Below are 19,640 nucleotides of genomic sequence, written 5' to 3'. Positions count from 1 at the left end.
CATAGCGATGTTTGCGGTCCTATGCTGACAAAGTCTCTAGGGTGAGCTAGCTATTTTGTGACTTTCATAGAAGATTCCACTAAGAAGGTGTGGGTTTATCCTTTGCAACATAAGGATCAAGTCTTCTCTACTTTCCAGAAATTCTTAGCATTGGTAGAGAAATAGTATGTCTCCCATCCACGCAAGTGATCATAATGTACTTGTTAACAATCAAGTACAACTTGATTGTTAACAATGAGACATGGGACTTGGTTGAATTGCCAGAAGGCAATCACGCCTTATCTTTCACATGGGTTTACAAAAAAAAGTTTACATCTAATGATTCCTAAGCCTAAGTACAAGGACCAATTGGTTGCTAAGGGGTTCAAGCAACAAAAGGGAGTTGATTTTGACAAAATTTTCTTGCCCATGGTCAAGATGACTACAGTGCGTATAGTGGTTGCCATTGAGGACATGGAGCTTGTCCAAATGGATGTGAAGATAGCCTTTCTTCATGGGGATCTAGAAGAGGATGTTTACACAAAGCAACCTGAAGCTTGAACAGCCTAGTAGGGAGGAGCTTGTATGCAAACTCAAGAAAGTGTTTTATGGCTTAAAGCAGGTTCAAGGCAATGGTATCAAAAACTTGACGCTTTTATGCGGTCACATGGTTTTTGAAGGAGTCAAGAGGATCATTGCTTGTATAAAAAGGACTCATTGATGGTTCTTTAGTCATTATATATATAGGACATTTGTGCTTATGTATGTATAATGGAGAACACAAATTTATATATAGGACATTTGTGATTATGTATGTATAATGGACAACACAAATTTATATTAAGCCACAACAAAAATGGCATGTGATTGTTGGCACTCAACCGGGAATAGGATGCTTTACCCACTTCTCCAAATTTTCATCACCATCAGCCACCATCTCATCGGTGTGTCACCGCACAACCGCCAATTTTTGGCTGTTGGGCTCTTGGCGATTGTGTGGCGATACACCGACAAGACGGTGGCAGATGGCCATGAAACTTTGCAAGGGTAGGGAGTAGAATGCTTTCCCCATACTTGCAAAGTTTCATCACCATCTGCTACTATCTCATTGGTGTAGCGCCGCACAATCGCCATTTTTTTACCATCAGACCCTTATCACAAATTGGCGATTGTGCAGTGACACACCAACGAGATGGTGGCGGATGGCCATAAAACTTTGGAGGTGCAAGGAGTAGGATACGTTTTCCATCTTTACAAACTTTTATCACCATTTGCGCCGTCTCGTCGGTGTGGCGCCGCACAATCACCAATTTTTGGCACTTGGGCCCTTAGTGAGCCATGAAACTTTGCAAGAGCAAGGATTAGGATGCTTTCCCCATCCCTACAAAGTATCATCACCATTTGTCATTGTCTCATTGGGTGGCACCGCACAATCGCCAATTTTTGGCGATTAGGCCCGTAGTGAGCCCAATGGCAAAAAATTGCTGATTGTGCGGTGACACACCATCAAGATGGTGAGGGATGGCCATGAAACTTTGCAAGGTCAGAGAGTAGGATGCTTTCTCCACCCTTGCAAAGTCTCATCACCATCTACCACTGTCTCATTGGTGTGGCACCACACAATTGCCAGTTTTTGGCCATTGGGCCCTTAGCGATGGAAAAAGATCTCCAACACCCCACTGGTGGTAAAGGGTGACTAGAATCTGTCAGTGGCACATCAAGCAATCTGAACACACACACGTGCTATGGAAAAGGCAGTAAAGGTGAAATTGATGGCCACAACCCAAAGTGTAGAAGCCTCCGTCGTCAAACAAATCAATAGAAATGCAGCACTCTGTGTGGTCTCCCAATGTAGCATGTACGTCCATCGAAAGCTCTCGCCTGCCCAAACCCATGTGAGGCATGTAAGGGTATAGGGATATCAAAGGTTGTACTCTGTGTATGCTAGGAGAGCGGCTAAGGTAAGCATGTTGGCGTGAAAAGTGCTCTTCTTGAAAGTAAGCAATGTGTCGCTCAATGGTGGAGTCCCACAAAGCCGCTCAAGTCTCTCTAAGCTCCTGCTCCAGGTCTTCAAAACTATGTTGCATTGTGGTCATCTCTTGTGTAAGCTCCTCTACGCGAGTGCAAACCTCCAAAGAGGGGTCAACCTAAATCAAACACAACAACATACAGAGCCGCTCGAGTCTCTCTGAACTCCTGCTCTAGGTCTCCAACACTCTATTGCACTGTGGTCAGCTCTTGTGTAAGCTCCTCTAAGCGGGTGCAAACCTCCAAAGAGGGGTCAACCTAAATCGAACACAACAACAAATAATTAGTGAGTTAACTTTCAAAAAATTATTTTGTAATTATTAAAACCATAGGTGAGTGAGTGTACATGTGAAGAAGGGCTAGTAGTAGTGGGCACTACCGGTGTCAAGGGTCTGGACAATGGGAGTGGCTCCACTGCTGATGTAGTGGTCTGATTGTAGAAAACCAAAAAGACAATAGTAGTAAGCATAGTGGCAATCATAAATAAAGCAAACCAAAATGTGGAAAGGGTAGCTATATCGTGTCACATGTAGTGGCTGTAGTATGGTCCTCTCCATGTGGGCTAGCAAGTGGTGCAGTATGTATCGGTGCCTAGAAAAGTAAAACATCAAAAGCATAGCATTACCTACCACTCTATCAACTAAAAAATCGTAAGTAAATATGCTTGAATGTACCTGGGAAGGGCCTCCTAACTGTGCAAACCACTTGATGAGGTGGATGAGTGTGTCACCCACAGATCAAACCTCTCATCCAAGTTGTGTACCAAGCCCCTGAACTAAGCTCCATAAAACCATCATCTCTACCCGACGTCGGCAAGCCAGACGGCCAGTGAACTCCATCGTCTCTGGCAGCCTCTGTTGCTATCCCAACCTACCAAAACCATGACCCCCTCCTAGTCATCTATCATAGTAGTCAACAACGAGCCCGAGAACAAACTCTACACAAAGGTGGTAGGCACCTCCAAATGGTGGGGTACGGCACCAAAGTACATCATGTACCGTAGAAGGGCATTCTCTCTCATGCCAGGGTGGAGACAATGCTCTATGAGAAAGGGTGCTTGGGGCAATAAGGCTCCTGGTTTGGGACAAAATTGCTATAAAGTGAGCTCGCATATTGATGGAAGGGCCTCCACCTCACATCACATCAAGTATGTAAGCCCAACACGGTGTGTGACCGCCCACTCTTGGACAACGTGAGGGTCATGCATCGTGGTGAACGTATCCGTGGTAGCCTCAAAGGCCTCTATTGTTGTCCTAGACTCTCGGCAGGATGGAAGACTACAAAGGCACTCTGCACCACGAAACAACTCCTGTGCCAAAGTGTGTATGTGCGCTAGAGAGGGTGTAGGAACGGGAGGTGCATGAGCGTGCTCTAGTGGATGTGGCTGCTATGGGGGAGCCGGCTATACTGAGGTGGCTCTGACTGCTATGGGGGGTCAGTACCTCCATGCTGCGACTGGTGTGACATGGTGCCTGCATTGAAAAGAAAACATGATCAATATCACAAAATGCAAATGAATGCAACAAAAGATAGATAAAAGGTAATCCTTGGACCGTGAGGTGTGGAAATTGATTATTGATCCTTAAAAAAAACTTTATAATTGAAGATAGCCCTGGAGGAGCCGGCTAAGAAACCCACTGACTATGAAGAGTATGCACCAACTTTGCCCAAATGGTTGTCTTAAGAGTGGATGTAGAGGAGACCAAGATTCCAAAATGTGGGCACATACAGCCTTTCATATGGTCCAAAGCGTGATGTTGCATATCGTGGCTGGCCAAAATTGTGTCTCGGTTGACACTGGCATATTAGTAATGGAAATGCTCCTGCTGTTGACCGTTGGGTCAACCACACAACATAACTCAAGTTTTGTACCAAAGTCTTATCTTTTGCGAGTTATGAAATGCTGCGGATTATGGCTATAAACGTCATTTGTAATGAGTAGTTATTCTAATTTCAGAAGCCGGGGTGCAATGGCACTTCCAGATTGTAAATACAAAGCCATTTGACCCTTTTAACCCCATTTTTGGTTAAACCTAAGGTAGCCTTAGTATATAAGGTACCTAGGTCATTTTGTAAGGGAGACTTTGATCATAATCAAAATTTTAGCGCTGCCGTCTACTGTGTGTGAGAGAGAAAGAGAGTGAGCGTGAGATTTATCCTCTAGCTACGCCCGGCTCGCTCAACACATTGGAGATCCGACTGCACCATTGCTGTAGGCTCGAGGAGAGCTACATGACAATGCCAAGCATTCCACGCGAGACGAAGCGCACACGCCAACGCGCCTACGAGCTATTTGTGGCCATAAGTGTATCAAACGATGTCTGTTTTCTGCGTGCTAGTAGTCTATAGAATCGTGGCGACATAAGCTACACATAGGTACTCATAAATTTTAGTTTCGGGCACTTTCAAAATTCTGCTCTGTCATCCTACGCGTTTTCCGCAGATGTGTTTAGAGTGAGGGTTTTGAGTGTAGAAGCTTAGGGACAGATGTATCCTAGTGAGGGGATGGTGTTCCTTAATTTTCATACGAATATGGCATGATTAGGTGAGTTACCTTCCGTATGTGTGTATGTGGCTAGGTGGTGTAGTTGAGAGCAGTGAGGTTCTTGATTGTGGTATAGTTGGCCTTCCAAAGTGTTGTATTTGTAGGATGGTCTCAGTCTGACAAGCTAAAGAGATTTCCTCCGTGTGCCTATCGTGTCATCTGTGTCCGCGATTGACATTATGATGATCTAGATAGTGTTTGCATGCACTTCATGGGTGTGTGAGTCGCTCCGTCCAACACTGGCGCCGCTGCCGGGGACACAAGGACCTAAGTAGGTTTCCTACTAACACTTGTGTGATGGTTGCTTGATTTAGTTTCGGCTAAAGAAAGCGTTTTTCTTAAGTGGATCTGGAAGAGGATATTCCGCGATCAAGTGGATAGCCAGGAAGCGTGTGTCTTGCCGAGGGTCTGCGACTAGATAGGTTTAGTTAGGATATGTGGATTAGAGTAGTTGTTGGTGGTCGAGTGATTTGTGAGGTGATAAAAGCGTTTACTAGTCCGTGTGTGGCAGTGAAGCGTTTTTCTTCTCATAGATGCAAAACCCCATATGATTTGTAGGAGTAGCTTTAGGTAAGTGATCCGATTCTGATCTAGAGCTATTCATCACTGAATTATTTGCTAAAGTGCTTGATTGCATTTGAAATCACGAAAAAGTGACCTTTTGAGGATAAAAATACATTAAACAAGCTTTTGTGGATGTTTTTGCATGACTGACTGATGCTGTGCATATAAAAGAGCATTTGTAAGGGTTCTGTGAAGAAAACCTGCAATTTTGTAAACATAGACATCCTACGCGTAGGATGTCTCAAGGGGGTTCTGGAGACCAAATTTGAAAATTCTGACTGTACCAGTGGGTTCAGAGGGTAGGTTTTACTCTATTTTCATATTGACTTAGGTGTTTTTCCCTATTTTTGTTGACCAAAATCCAAAAGGCGGAGTCAGAAAACGTAAAATTTCAGAAAAGGCTTAAATTTGAGTGATTTTTGTATGTTTTTGCAATTGTGAAGCATACTTGCACTTGCTAAGAGCATAAGGAAGCATTAGGGACACTTCAATCTTAAAAAATCAATAGTAGACATCCTACGCGTAGGATGTCTACAGGGTGATCTGGTGGAAATTTTGAAAATCTGAGGTTACCAGTGTGTTTAGAAGGTAGGTTTTACCCTATTTTCACCTGGAAAGTGAAAATTTGACCAAATTTCGACAAATCAAAGCCAAAAGATGAGAATTGCCAAACATCCTACCCAAATTGTGTCCAAGGCCTAATTTTGAGACCAAAACCATAGGATGACTCCATAGGCATGTTCTAAATGTTGTATTGAGTGCATGTGATAAATTTCATCTCATTTGGGTCGGTGAAAGGGAAGATTGAACAGACTTTAGCATTTTTTACTGAAAAAGGCAAGGATAGCTAGTTTTGGGGTCTTTTGACATCCAAATTAAAGTCTGAGCATACCACAATGATCAGCACCTTAAGGAGAGTCTGTGGTTCAAATTTGGGGCAATTTTGAGCAGTTGGACATCCTACGCGTAGGATATCTAAAGCATGATTTAGAGGCCAAATTCAAACTGTGGACATAGCAGGGTGTTGTATAGCCTTAGACAAGCCTCCTAGTCAATTTTGGTCCAATTTGAAGTTGATTTGACTTGGGAATTCATCAGAACAGACATCAAGCTTTTGGTACAGATTCTTGATCATTTGACCAACCTATAGGTGTCAGAATCGAAAAGTAAAAATAGCTGTGAGTTTAGCACATCAAGGGGAAGCTCCAGTGCAAGTTTGAGCTGAAACATAGCAAAAAGACATCCTATGCGTAGGATGTCTCCAGGGTCATAAAGTGGTCAAAATTCTACTTTGGCCATATAGGGAGGTTCTAAGTGTCTCAAGGATTCCAAAACTTTTTCCAAAAGTGAATTTGGACCTTGTTTGACCTATTTACCAAGCAAAGACAAGAATTGTCAGACATCCTACTCTTAGAGTGCACTAGAAGCTTATGCAGCCCAAATCTTGACCTATTGGCATCCAAATTCAATTTTGAGTATACCATTGGGTTGCTGAGCACTAGGAGAATCTTGGGATCAAGACATTGGATGTCTGCACCATTACCGACAGTCCAACAACAAAATTTTGTGATAAGGATAGCTATGATGTGTTACCCTATTACATGGTAAGCGTTGTGCCAGAAAAGGAGACGGTAGAACCACTAGAACAAGAAGAGTTTTACAACTCCTCTAAACATTTGGAAGTAAATGATGATGCAGATAATGAGTGTTCAGACACCTCAAGTGAGCGTGGAAGGGAAGCCGAGAATATCAAGTTTTATGATTTTGCTAACCAACACCCTAGACGTTAAGAACGCTATAGGAGGAAATGAGCAGGAAACAAAGCGAGAGAGAACCTGATGCCCAGGATAAAAGGTAAAACTCACTATTTGATGCTTGTAAAAGCAGAGGATTGTGTAAAAAGATCAAATATCAGGAAAATTCTCAAAAAATCGAATAGAACGAATGCGAGAGGAAATAAAACAGGTACGAAAAGCTAAAACCGAAACAAAATCACAAAAATCTGAAAAATAAAAAAAAGAAATGTAATGGAATTTGCCTATTCAATTTGAGAATAGCGGAATTTAATGAGAGTACTTTCAAGAAATGATTTTGTGAGCATAGCGGGTAGACATAATTGAAGATAGCAACATAATCATAGCAATTAGTTAACTTGGCATAGACAATACTTTTGCAAGAGAGAGAGTTTAGAGAACATGACAACAATTGAGGACCGGATTTATGTGGAGCCGGTCCCCCCTCCAATATGCATTTGTATTATGATTTCTCCCATAAAGAGAGACTTGTTACAATACAGTCTTTGTGTTCCTTGTGACCTAGGTGATGCCATGAAGATGGAAGGCTTCATGCACCACAAACATAACATAAACTTGAAGAAAGCTTTAACTATCCCAAGCCTCAGTCCCAAGACCTCAAACACCTTCGAAGGTGGAGAGAGCTAGCAGGGAATGAGGGTAGGGAAGAGGAAGAAGAAACATTTCGTAGGAGAAAGAATTAGTTCCTCACTTATCATACTCTTGTTGCTAGCATACATAATAGCATAGTAATGAAGAAGAAGGAGATGGCAAGCTTAAGCATTGAAGCATGGCTCTTGGTTGGATTTGCACTCCATAGCCAAGAGTGTTGGTGTAGGCTCTCAACCTCTACTTGCTTCGAGAGGGAGCTCTTGCACTTTGCATAGCACACCATGAGAGTGATTGTGAGTGTGTGTGGGTGAGTATACCCCCTAGGCACCCCCCTAGCTTGCTTGGGTCGACCCCCCCTTGTAGCTCATGCCTGAAGCTCATTGGACCCCTCCAGGCCTAGCCAATCACAAGCAGGAGCCATTACAAGCAACATGGGTAGCCTTGGGACAAGTGTCCCCCTTTCCCCTTTGAGAGAGAGGACTTGATAAATGCTAAAACAATTAGATAATTCATGTAATTTATCATTGGACCCCTTTGAAGCTTAGCCAATAGGCTTCAAGCAACACATGAAGGTAACATGGGTAGGGGCCTGACATGTGTCCTTGCTGCCTCTTCAAGTTGGGGCTTCCCTTGTGTGTGTGAGTGGGTGTTCTCTCTCTAGCTCCTAGGAAAAGGGCTCGCCCCCCCTCTTGTAGGAATGATTTTGACTTTAGGTGATCAAGCACCTTACTCATCAAGCATGACAAAGCACTTGAACTAGGGGGTGTTCCCACAAGCATCTCAGGCAAGCTTCTCAAGGCACCTCAAGTACCTTAATCATGCAGCAAGTCAAGCACCTCAAGCATCTTAATCAAGCACCTCAAGCATGAAAAACACCTCAAGCATGACAAGCACCTCAAGCAGGACAAGCACCTCGAGCTTGGGCCGGGTTCCCACCTCAAGCTCAGCCCTAGCTTGCTTAAGGTCAAAAGGACTTTTACACACATTTATTGGAGGTCTTCAATGAAGCTAACCCTAAGGTCTTATGCTCCATTGGTTAGCCTTGCTCTTTGATAGACCATCTCCCTTTTGGGCCCCTTTACATTGGCCCCGTGTTGAGATAGATCTAAAAGCACATACCTATATCTTAACACTTGTTCCCGTTTATTCTCCCACATTAAGTGATCAATTTAATATGAGAAAATCATTTGGGTTAGTTAGATATTAGATTTTATGACATTAACTCTCTCTTGAAATCATAGTCGTCCTCGACTATGAGGTAGAAGAGATAAAGTCTTAGTCATTAGTCAATCGTACTTAGCGGGTAAAGGATCCCTTTTTACCCTACGACATCTTTCCAAGATGGATGACTAATCCATTTGGTGCTTGGGAGACATAGCTGCCGCAAGCATGTCTGCTCTTTAGTCCATTTCATTCTCCCAAAGTAGAGTGACAAATTCTACTTGGTGTTTGAGAGACGTCGTCATCACAAACATGATTCTAAGCATGCATACTAGTTAAATTTGTGCACAATTAAAAAGAGGACTAGTCATATAAGACAAAAACATGAGTTATTTAAAAGAAATTTGTACATTTGCTTACTCTAATGTAGCATTGTAAGCATTGACAAGGTTCATACTATCCTTAAGTTGTACTCCTTGCATCCATTTAGCATCTTCAAAAGGATAATTTTTGAACTTAATAAGATACCGTCGGATAATCTTACCATGTCGTAGTACCTTGTCTTCATGCCGAAGGATAGCTTCGGGTTGTAGCACCTCTTCTTGGTCTTCAACTTCGGGAGGGTCTTCAATAATTGGTTCAATTGGTGGCTCTCCTTTGTAGGGCTTAAGTAAGCTTACATGAAAGGCATTGTGTATAAGCCAATGGTTGGGCAACTTGAGTTGATAAGCCGTCTCATTGATAGGCTTCAAGATTTGGAAAGGACCATAGTATCTTTTTGCTAGTTTAGCATAATACTTTTGATGGCCCGTAGGATTTTTGCCCGTCGTTTGCCTTAATCGAGCCTTAGGAAACTTGAGTAAGACCCAATCATTTTCTTTGAACATTAAGGCTCTTCTGTGCTTATCAGCAGCAGCTTTTTGCCTTTATTGAGAGATGGCTATAGCCTCCCTAATCTTTTGAAAAGATTCTTGTAGGTCACGGCTATACTCATCGGCGGCGAAGATCTTCCCATGTACTTTCAGTAGCAAGGGACTTTTAGGTCTTCCTTCTATGATCTCGAAAGGTGCTTTGCCCGTAGAAGTATGTACAGTATTATTGTAGGCATACTCTACTAGCGGTAAATACTTTTCCCATTGTGAGCGTTGATCTACTTCAGTAACATAAGTCTTGAGTAGATCGAGTATCGTAAGATTGGCTATCTCACTTTGGCCATCCGTTTGTGGGTGATAGGCCGAAGAGAAATTCAATCTTGTTCCTAGATTTTCAAAGAGACCTTTCCAGAAATTACTGGTCATTCTAGGATCTCTATCTGACACGATGGATGTGGGTAATCCATGGTGCTTGAAAATCTGAAATATGAAGAGAGTTGCCATTTGATGTTCCTTAATAGTCTTTTTGACAGGAATAAAATGTGCTTGCTTGCTAAACCTGTCGACTATTGTCCATATTCTTGTATTCCCATGGATAGACTTGGGTAATCCAAAGATGAAATCCATGGATATACTCTCCCATGGTGAATTTGGAATAGGCAATGGCTGGAGTAATCCAGGTTGCTTCCCTCTATCATACTTGGTCTTTTGGCATACTACACATTTTGAAACATACTCTTGTATGTCCACTTTCATGGTAGGCCAATAGAAATACGTCTCTACTCCTCGGAGAGTAGGTTGAATACCTCTATGCCCTGCATATGGAGGAGCATGGGATTCATACATAACCTTCTCACGAAGGGAATGGGTAACACATAGCCTATTGCCGTGGAGAAGATAACCATCCTGCAAGGTGAATGGTTCCTCTTTCTTCCCCAAAGCAAGGGCTGACATTATGTCTCTAAAGTCAGGGTCAGTAGCATACTCATCTATCATAGAGGATAGATCATTGTGAGTAGCTATAGACACCGCATTAACTTTTGGTCGTCGTGAAAGTGCATCGGCAACTTGATTGTGCTTACCAGCTATGTGAGCAATATGGAAATTAAATTGCGAAAGAAAATTTTCCCACCTCATTTGTTTGTCGGAAAGCTTGGTTTGCGTCATGAAATACTTGAGACTTTGGTGGTCGGTTCGTAGGATAAATGGAGTCCCCAATAGGTAGTGCTTCCATGTGTCTAGGGCATGTAGAACAGCTAAAAGCTCTTTCTCATAAATGCCCAAGACTCGTTCATCACCATTGAGCCTTCGGCTCTCATATGCTATGGCATGCCCTTCTTGAAGCAAAACTGCTCCAAGGCAATCACCACAAGCATCACATTGGACCTCAAATGGCTTTGAGAGATCCGGAAGCACGAGGACTGGTTGGGAAGTAAGCTTCCCTTTGAGTTTTTGAAAAGCATTTTGCTCCTTAGCAGACCATACAAACTTAACGTTCTTCTTGGTTAAGTCGTGTAGTGGTCCTGCTACTTGAGAGAATTTTGCTATGAAGCGTCTATAGTATGCACACATACCAATAAAGCTTCTTAGCTCATGTAGATTCCTTGGGTTAGGCCATGATTTTATTACCTCTAACTTTGATGGATCCATACGAATACCATCGTGAGAGATAATATGGCCTAGATATTGAATCTCTTGAAGGAAGAATTCACTTTTCTTTTGGTTGAGAAAAAGTTTGTTCTCCCTCAAGGCTTGAAAAATCACTTGGAGATGTTGCTTATGTTCCTCCAAAGACTTGGAGTAGATGATGATATCATCGAAGAACACTCCAGTGAATTTTCGATATGGTCTAAAAATTTTCTCCATCAAACGATTGAACGTAGCTGGTGCATTAGTCAAGCCAAAAGGCATGACTAGATATTCATAAAGACCAAATGTTGTGCGAAACGCGGTCTTTAAGATATCCTCATCCACTATCCTTATTTGATGATAGCCACTCTTAAGGTCAATCCTACTGAAGTAGGTAGAGCCTTGTAGCTTATCAAACAGATCTTCTACCCGAGGTACGGGAAATCTGTTTTTGATAGTGATATGGTTTAGTGCTCGATAGTCCACACACATACGGTATGTACCATCTTTCTTTTGCACTAAAAGGACTGGAGAACAAAAGGGAGAGGAACTAGGCCTCACCATCCCTTTGTCTACCAGCTCTTGTACTTGCCTCATGATCTCCTCTTGTTGAGCTTGTGAGACTCGATAAGGAGGTTTGTTAGGCGGTGAGCTTCCTGGAAGGAGCTCAATACGATGGTCATCATCCCCTCGTTTTGGAGGTAGGTCCATAGGGATATCATCGATGAACACATCTTGGAATCCTTTTAGAAAAGTAGACAAGTCTAACTCTTCTTGATTCCTATCATTTTCATTTGATGAAACATTATTAGCTTTTAGAGACTCTTTGACATAAATCATGTACGCAGAAACTGAGCTCTTCATTGATTTATCAAAAGAAAGAGGATTTATAAGTGGAATAGTGCGACCACGCTCACTAGCATCTATATACATGTTCTTTCCCCTGTAGGTGAAGTAAATTCTCCGTTCAGGGAACTTCATGTTGGCAGCCATGCGATCAAACCATGGTGTCCCTAGGATAACATCCTGATGTTGGAGGGGAGAGATGAAGAAGTCTTCTTTGTCGACATAGCTTTGGACATGAAGCCTCAACTTCCCAATCAAGGGAGTAACGGAGGCTTGTTGTCCCTTGAAAGCTGCATCAGCTGTTATTATATCTCCCATCTCAAAAGCTTGAATGCCCAACTTGGTGGCCAACTCTATTGATATGAAGTTGAGAGTAGAGCCAGGATCAAACAAGATGAAGGCATCATGCTCTCTTACCTTTCCCCAAGCATAGGAGAGTGATGATCCTTTGCAATGAGCATCCTCTTTTGGAGCTTCGATGGTGGAAGCCCTAGGAGTCTCATTGCGAGTATTCTTCTTGGGGCAAGAACGATAGCCATGTCCTTGCTCCCCACACTTGAAACACTTATGGTCCTTGCGAAAAGCTTCAAGCTCTTCAGGAGAGAGTTTGTTTTTACCTTTGTAAACTCCCTTCTCCTTGGACCGATTGTTGTTGTTGTTGTTGGAAGTGCCTTGGGAATTATTTTGAGCATTGGATTTCCCCTTTGCATCATTTTTATCTTTGTTTTCCATGGGCTTGACATTACGTCTAGCCCCTTGATGGAAATTGATGCGTGAAGCAACCATGGTGTGGTGGATTACTTCGGTAATAGTACCGGGCCGTTGAGAGTTGATATATTCGGCCATCTCTTCAGGTAATCCCGCACAGAATTGTTGTCTTTGCTCGGCAAAGTCTATCTTTTGAAAGACAGTAGCTTTGAGATGTAAATCCCAAAACTTATCTACATACTTGTTGATAGACTCATGAGAGAGGAGCTTCAAGCCGCGCCATTCGGTAAGAACTTTATCTTTAGTATCGCTTGGAAGAAATTGCTTCATGATGGAAACTCGTAGAGTTTTCCATGTCTTTGGGGCTTCTCCATTGCCACGAAGGCTAGCCCACCATTGACGAGCTGATTTTTGGAAGTGCATAGCTACATGGCGTAGCTTGGAGGACTCTGTGAAGCCCTCGTCCCCAAAGGCCGCATCAAATTGCTGGATGAAGGCCAACACTTTGTCGGTAGCACCAAAGGTGCCATCGTAGGTGAGAAAAGAGATACTCTTTCCTCCCTCCTTGAACTTCTTTAGCTTTTGTGACCTTCGCCATGCAGGAAATGATTTGCGATGTCCTCCCCTCTTGTATTCTCTAGGAGAATAGCCATAACTTTCATCGGAAGAGAAGGAAGGTGAAGAAGAAGGAGAAGAGGGTGACCTCTTCCTAGCCCTTTTCTTCCTTTGTTTCCTCTCTTGCCTTTGAGAGTGATGAGGAGAAGGACTATGGGTTGCTCTTTTCCTCTTGGGAGGAGTAGGCGATCGTCTAGACCGCCTTCTTCGTGGAGCCACATCTTCAGAAGAACTTAGACTTTCATTGCTTTCTTTCTCTTTGGATTCCTCCTCTCGAATGGGAGAGAGTCTTCTTTTGGGGGTCTCTTCAAGAGGCCTCCTAAGCTCTCTCTCCTCTTGGAGAGGAAGGGAAATTCCATAAGCACGAAGTTGTTGAGTAACTTCGGCTTGCAAGGTAGGGTTGCCCATAGCTTGTTGCAACCTAGTCACAAGATAATTCACAAACATGGGAGCATCATCATTAGCACCTTCATGTGCAAAATCAAAGCTATCAATGTTCATTCTACTCTCTTGATTATTGTCAGCCATGATAACAAAATTTTATGTATGTACTTAGTGTATGCTTTGGCAATTCAAAACCTTAGTTGCCACTCCTCTTAGCCTTTGAAAATCGGCTCTTAAGTATCTACACCCACGGCTCAAAGTGGTTAATTATAGAGAGTAGAGGAGTAGGTCTAACATAGCAGAGTTGCCAAGGGCTAGCTCCTTTCGGACTTCTTATGGCTCAATAATGGTAAAGCCGTAGGCAAGTCTAAAAAGACTCCATTATTAAGTCCAAAGCTCCCGAGGTGTGCACCATCCCCCACATAGTGGGCTTAACAAAACCGGTATTAGATCCCAGTTCCACTTACTCTATTATAATTAACAACATCAACCATTTATAGGCTACTTAAGGACCTCTCTTCTTAAGCAAGAAAAGAGAAACCAAATGCTCTGATACCAATGTAATGGAATTTGCCTATTCAATTTGAGAATAGCGGAATTTAATGAGAGTACTTTCAAGAAATGATTTTGTGAGCATAGCGGGTAGACATAATTGAAGATAGCAACATAATAATAGCAATTAGTTAACTTGGCATAGACAATACTTTTGCAAGAGAGAGAGTTTAGAGAACATGACAACAATTGAGGACCGGATTTATGTGGAGCCGGTCCCCCCTCCAATAGGCATTTGTATTATGATTTCTCCCATAAAGAGAGACTTGTTACAATACAGTCTTTGTGTTCCTTGTGACCTAGGTGATGCCATGAAGATGGAAGGCTTCATGCACCACAAACATAACATAAACTTGAAGAAAGCTTTAACTATCCCAAGCCTCAGTCCCAAGACCTCAAACACCTTCGAAGGTGGAGAGAGCTAGCAGGGAATGAGGGTAGGGAAGAGGAAGAAGAAACATTTCGTAGGAGAAAGAATTAGTTCCTCACTTATCATACTCTTGTTGCTAGCATACATAATAGCATAGTAATAAAGAAGAAGGAGATGGCAAGCTTAAGCATTGAAGCATGGCTCTTGGTTGGATTTGCACTCCATAGCCAAGAGTGTTGGTGTAGGCTCTCAACCTCTACTTGCTTCGAGAGGGAGCTCTTGCACTTTGCATAGCACACCATGAGAGTGATTGTGAGTGTGTGTGGGTGAGTATACCCCCTAGGCACCCCCCTAGCTTGCTTGGGTCGACCCCCCCTTGTAGCTCATGCCTGAAGCTCATTGGACCCCTCCAGGCCTAGCCAATCACAAGCAGGAGCCATTACAAGCAACATGGGTAGCCTTGGGACAAGTGTCCCCCTTTCCCCTTTGAGAGAGAGGACTTGATAAATGCTAAAACAATTAGATAATTCATGTAATTTATCATTGGACCCCTTTGAAGCTTAGCCAATAGGCTTCAAGCAACACATGAAGGTAACATGGGTAGGGGCCTGACATGTGTCCTTGCTGCCTCTTCAAGTTGGGGCTTCCCTTGTGTGTGTGAGTGGGTGTTCTCTCTCTAGCTCCTAGGAAAAGGGCTCGCCCCCCCTCTTGTAGGAATGATTTTGACTTTAGGTGATCAAGCACCTTACTCATCAAGCATGACAAAGCACTTGAACTAGGGGGTGTTCCCACAAGCATCTCAGGCAAGCTTCTCAAGGCACCTCAAGTACCTTAATCATGCAGCAAGTCAAGCACCTCAAGCATGGAGCCAGTCAAGCACCTCAAGCATCTTAATCAAGCACCTCAAGCATGAAAAACACCTCAAGCATGACAAGCACCTCAAGCAGGACAAGCACCTCGAGCTTGGGCCGGGTTCCCACCTCAAGCTCAGCCCTAGCTTGCTTAAGGTCAAAAGGACTTTTACACACATTTATTGGAGGTCTTCAATGAAGCTAACCCTAAGGTCTTATGCTCCATTGGTTAGCCTTGCTCTTTGATAGACCATCTCCCTTTTGGGCCCCTTTACATTGGCCCCGTGTTGAGATAGATCTAAAAGCACATACCTATATCTTAACACTTGTTCCCGTTTATTCTCCCACATTAAGTGATCAATTTAATATGAGAAAATCATTTGGGTTAGTTAGATATTAGATTTTATGACAAGAAATAAAAAAGGACCAAGAGTGGACCAAACTAGAGCGTAAACAGAAATACCAAGAACTGAAACGGTCTTTGAGAGAGATATGGACTACGGAAGAAGATAGTGATGGTAAAGGGGAGTCAGAAAAGGGGAACATGAATGTACCATCACACTATCGGAAGTTTACTATCCAGGACAAAAAAATCATCATGACACCACCAATCAGGGAAAGAACCAACCAAGAATCTTACGATGGGCCTGAAAATGCAAAAAAGATAGACCTCGCGGAACCAGGTGAAAAGCCTCAGCCGGTCTATATAGCTAACGATTTAGAGCCTGAGGAGGAAGCACAACTAACACAACTTCTCAAGAAGTATAAAGATGTGTTCGCTTGGTCCTATAAAGACCTCAAAGGAGTTGATCCATTGATATGCCAACATACAATTCCTTTGAAATCGGATGCAAAACCTAGCAAACAACGTCCTTATACATATAATGACACATTTGCTAAACGAATCAAAGAAGAGATTGATAAACTGATGGAAGCTGAATTTATCTATGAGATCGAACATACAGATTGGGTGTCACCAATTGTGGTAGTTCCCAAAAAAATAGAAAACTGCACATGTGTGTAAACCTCAAGAAGGTAAATGTTGCAACCATAAGGGATAATTATCCCTTGCCGATCACAGAACATGTACTTGAGCGAGTGGTCGGGAAACGGGCTTATTCCTTTCTGGATGGGTTTTCAGGATACAACCAACTGGCAATAGCAAGGGAGGATCAACACAAAACAGCGTTTGCCACAGAATGGGAGATTTATGCGTATCGAGTTATGCCATTTGGCTTAACTAATGCACCAGCCACTTTCCAAAGGTTAATGACTCACGCATTCAAGGAATACCTAAGAATATTCTTAGAAATTTACATGGATGACCTGTGTGTACACTCTCTTCTACGAGAGGAACATATGGCCCATTTGCAAAAGGTCTTTGAAAAGTGCAGGACATATCGAATCTGTCTTAACCCGAAAAAGTGTGTATTTATGGTTAAGCAAGGACGAATCTTAGGACACGTTGTCTCAAGAAATGGCATAACCACAGACCTAGACAAAGTCAAAGTCATTGTAGACCTGCCCAGGCCTACTAATGCGAAACAAATGCAATCCTTCATGGGACACTGCGGATATTATCGAAGATTCATATACATGTATGCGGTTATCGCACAACCTCTGTATCGTTTGCTAGTCAATTTCGAGTGGACCAAGGAGTGTGAAACTCCATTCCAAAAGCTGAAGGAAAACCTTATATCAGCACCTGTACTAAAGGCACCAGATTGGGAAAAGATATTCCATGTGCACATTGATGCTTCAGCATATGCCATTGGAAGTATTCTAGCTCAACCTGGAGATGGAACAATGGATTTTCCAGTTTGCTATGCGAGCCGACAGTTAAACAGTGCAGAAAAGAACTACACAACCACCGAGAGGGAAGGGTTAGGAATGATTTATGCTGTAAAGAAATTTCGTCATTATTTGCTTGCAAACAAATTTGTGTTCTTCACAGATCATCAAGCTCTTTTGTACCTAGTAAATAAACCTTGCAATACAGGGAGAATCGTACGCTGGTTTATTATATTGCTAGAATTTGACTTCACAGTGGTGGTCAAAAAGGGTAAAACCCATCTACGAGCAGATCATCTTTCAAGGATACACAACGGGGAAGCTCCTGAAGGAGTAGATGATGACATACTAGATGCTTATCTTTTCAACATTGAAATGGTACCCAAATGGTCTCAGGAATTGTTAGCATTCTCTCCTTCGGAAGTGAGTTTGATAATACGGAATGCGGATCCAAACAACAAACAATTCGACAAACAAAAAACTTCCAGTTGATAGCAGGACAGCTGTATCATCTTGGATCCGACCTAATCCTACGATTATGTATAAATCCGGAAGAATTCGAGTGCTACCTTGAAGAGACACATGTCCAAGGTTGTGCATTTCATTGTTCAACAGTGAAGACACACCAAAAACTAAAACAGTTAGGGGTTTACTGGCCAACTATGTATGCGGAGACACATTATTATGTTACCAATTGTACGATATGTAGTGCCAAACGACCAGTGGATCACGCAACTTTGTTTCAGGTAAACATAACACCTGCATGGAGTCAATATATCATTGACTTTAACCACCAGGACGTTCCCTGAGAACATCACAAGAGCATGGGAAAAAGCTATAGAGCTGGAAGCACGTGACTTTCAGTTAATTGGGAATCAACTCTATAAGCGGGGAAAGGACAATCAACTTAGAATCTGTGCAAGTGAAAGCGAATACCTGCTGATTCTAGAACATGCACATAGCGGAATAAGTGGAGGCCATTTTTCGGGCGATAAGACGGCAAAAATTGTCTTAACCGCAGGAATTTGGTGGCCTACATTGCACATGGATGCTGGAGAATTCATAAAGCGTTGTGACGCATGTCAACGCACCAAGATGCCAATAAAAAGAGATGAGATGCCATTACAGCCAATGATGGGAGCAAGAGCATTTGCAAAATGGGGCATTGATTTTGTGGGACCTATATCACCCCTTGCATATCGCACCCATACCCAATATATCATTGTGGCTACGGACTATCTCACAAAATGGGTCGAAGCCAAAGCAACACAAAAAGCTGATGCACGCACCACGGCATAATTTTTGTATAAGAATGTTTTCGTACGTTACGGGTTACCAATAGAAATTGTCAGTGATCGAGGAACACATTTTCTCAATGAAGTCATTGAATATCTACTAGAGGAATTCATGGTAATACATAGGAAATCCTCACCATACCATCCACAGGCCAATGGGCAAGCTGAGGCCACAAATAAAACACTATGCAGGGTTCTCACTAAAATAGTGTTAGAATCAAGAACAGATTGGGATCAGCAGCTACACTCAACACTATGGGCATATAGGGTAGCTTACAAAACATCAATAGGAACAACACCATACAACATGGTATTTGGCCTAAATGCTATACTACCCATCGAGTTTTTAATCCCAACTCTACAAGTAGCGAAAAGCTTGGAATGGACAAGGCATGAGCTCTCTTCAAGGATTGATGATCTTGAAAAGCTAGATGAACTCCGCTTACGAGCTGTCGCTTCAATCTATGCTAAAAAGAGAAGACAAAAGGAATTTTTTGACAAACATGTGCATACCAAAGAGTTCAAAACAGTGATTACGTACTTGTTTATACCTTGAAGCAACATGCCAAGAAACTTAAAAAGCGAGGGATGGGACCATTTGTGATTAGTGATCTATCACAAAGTGGAGCTGTCAAGCTTGCTACATTAGCAGGTGAAGAAATGCCAAACTGGATTAGTGGATGTCGATTGACGAGGTATCATCTACCACTCACACAGGAGATGCTCCAACAAATTCATCAAGGAAAACAAAGAATGAAGGAAAAACAGCGAGTACGGGAGGAAGCTCAAGCCGAAGCACAAGAACGCATTGCAAAAAGACGGCTTCTGCGACATCAACAACAAAGTGGACCACCATTGAGAATAAATGCCATTCGACTGACGAAGTTGGAGGAGGAAACAGTGGAGACAATAATTACGGTAAAAGTGGGCAGCAATCAAGTTGAATCAACAGCATTGCTTGATTCGGGTGCTCAAGCAAATTTAATCTCTTACGGATTATACCAACAGCTCAAAGTCACAGATCAACTTCATCCTACTCATCAAG

At 42.6% G+C, this 19,640-nt stretch overlaps 1 pseudogene; it reads right to left on the bottom strand.

Annotated features, from left to right (window-relative positions):
• Nucleotides 1–2,018: 2,018 nt before the first annotated feature.
• The window catches only part of LOC147417530 (uncharacterized), a 51,645-nt pseudogene continuing 34,023 nt past the window's right edge, over nucleotides 2,019–19,640 (bottom strand).

Source organism: Adiantum capillus-veneris, chromosome 30 (genome assembly GCF_014529385.1).
Source record: "Adiantum capillus-veneris isolate H3 chromosome 30, ASM1452938v2, whole genome shotgun sequence".
NCBI classification, from domain to species: Eukaryota; Viridiplantae; Streptophyta; class Polypodiopsida; order Polypodiales; family Pteridaceae; genus Adiantum; species Adiantum capillus-veneris.
The sequence above is the reverse complement of the archived record's forward strand: the minus strand, read 5'-3'. Positions and strand labels throughout refer to the sequence as shown.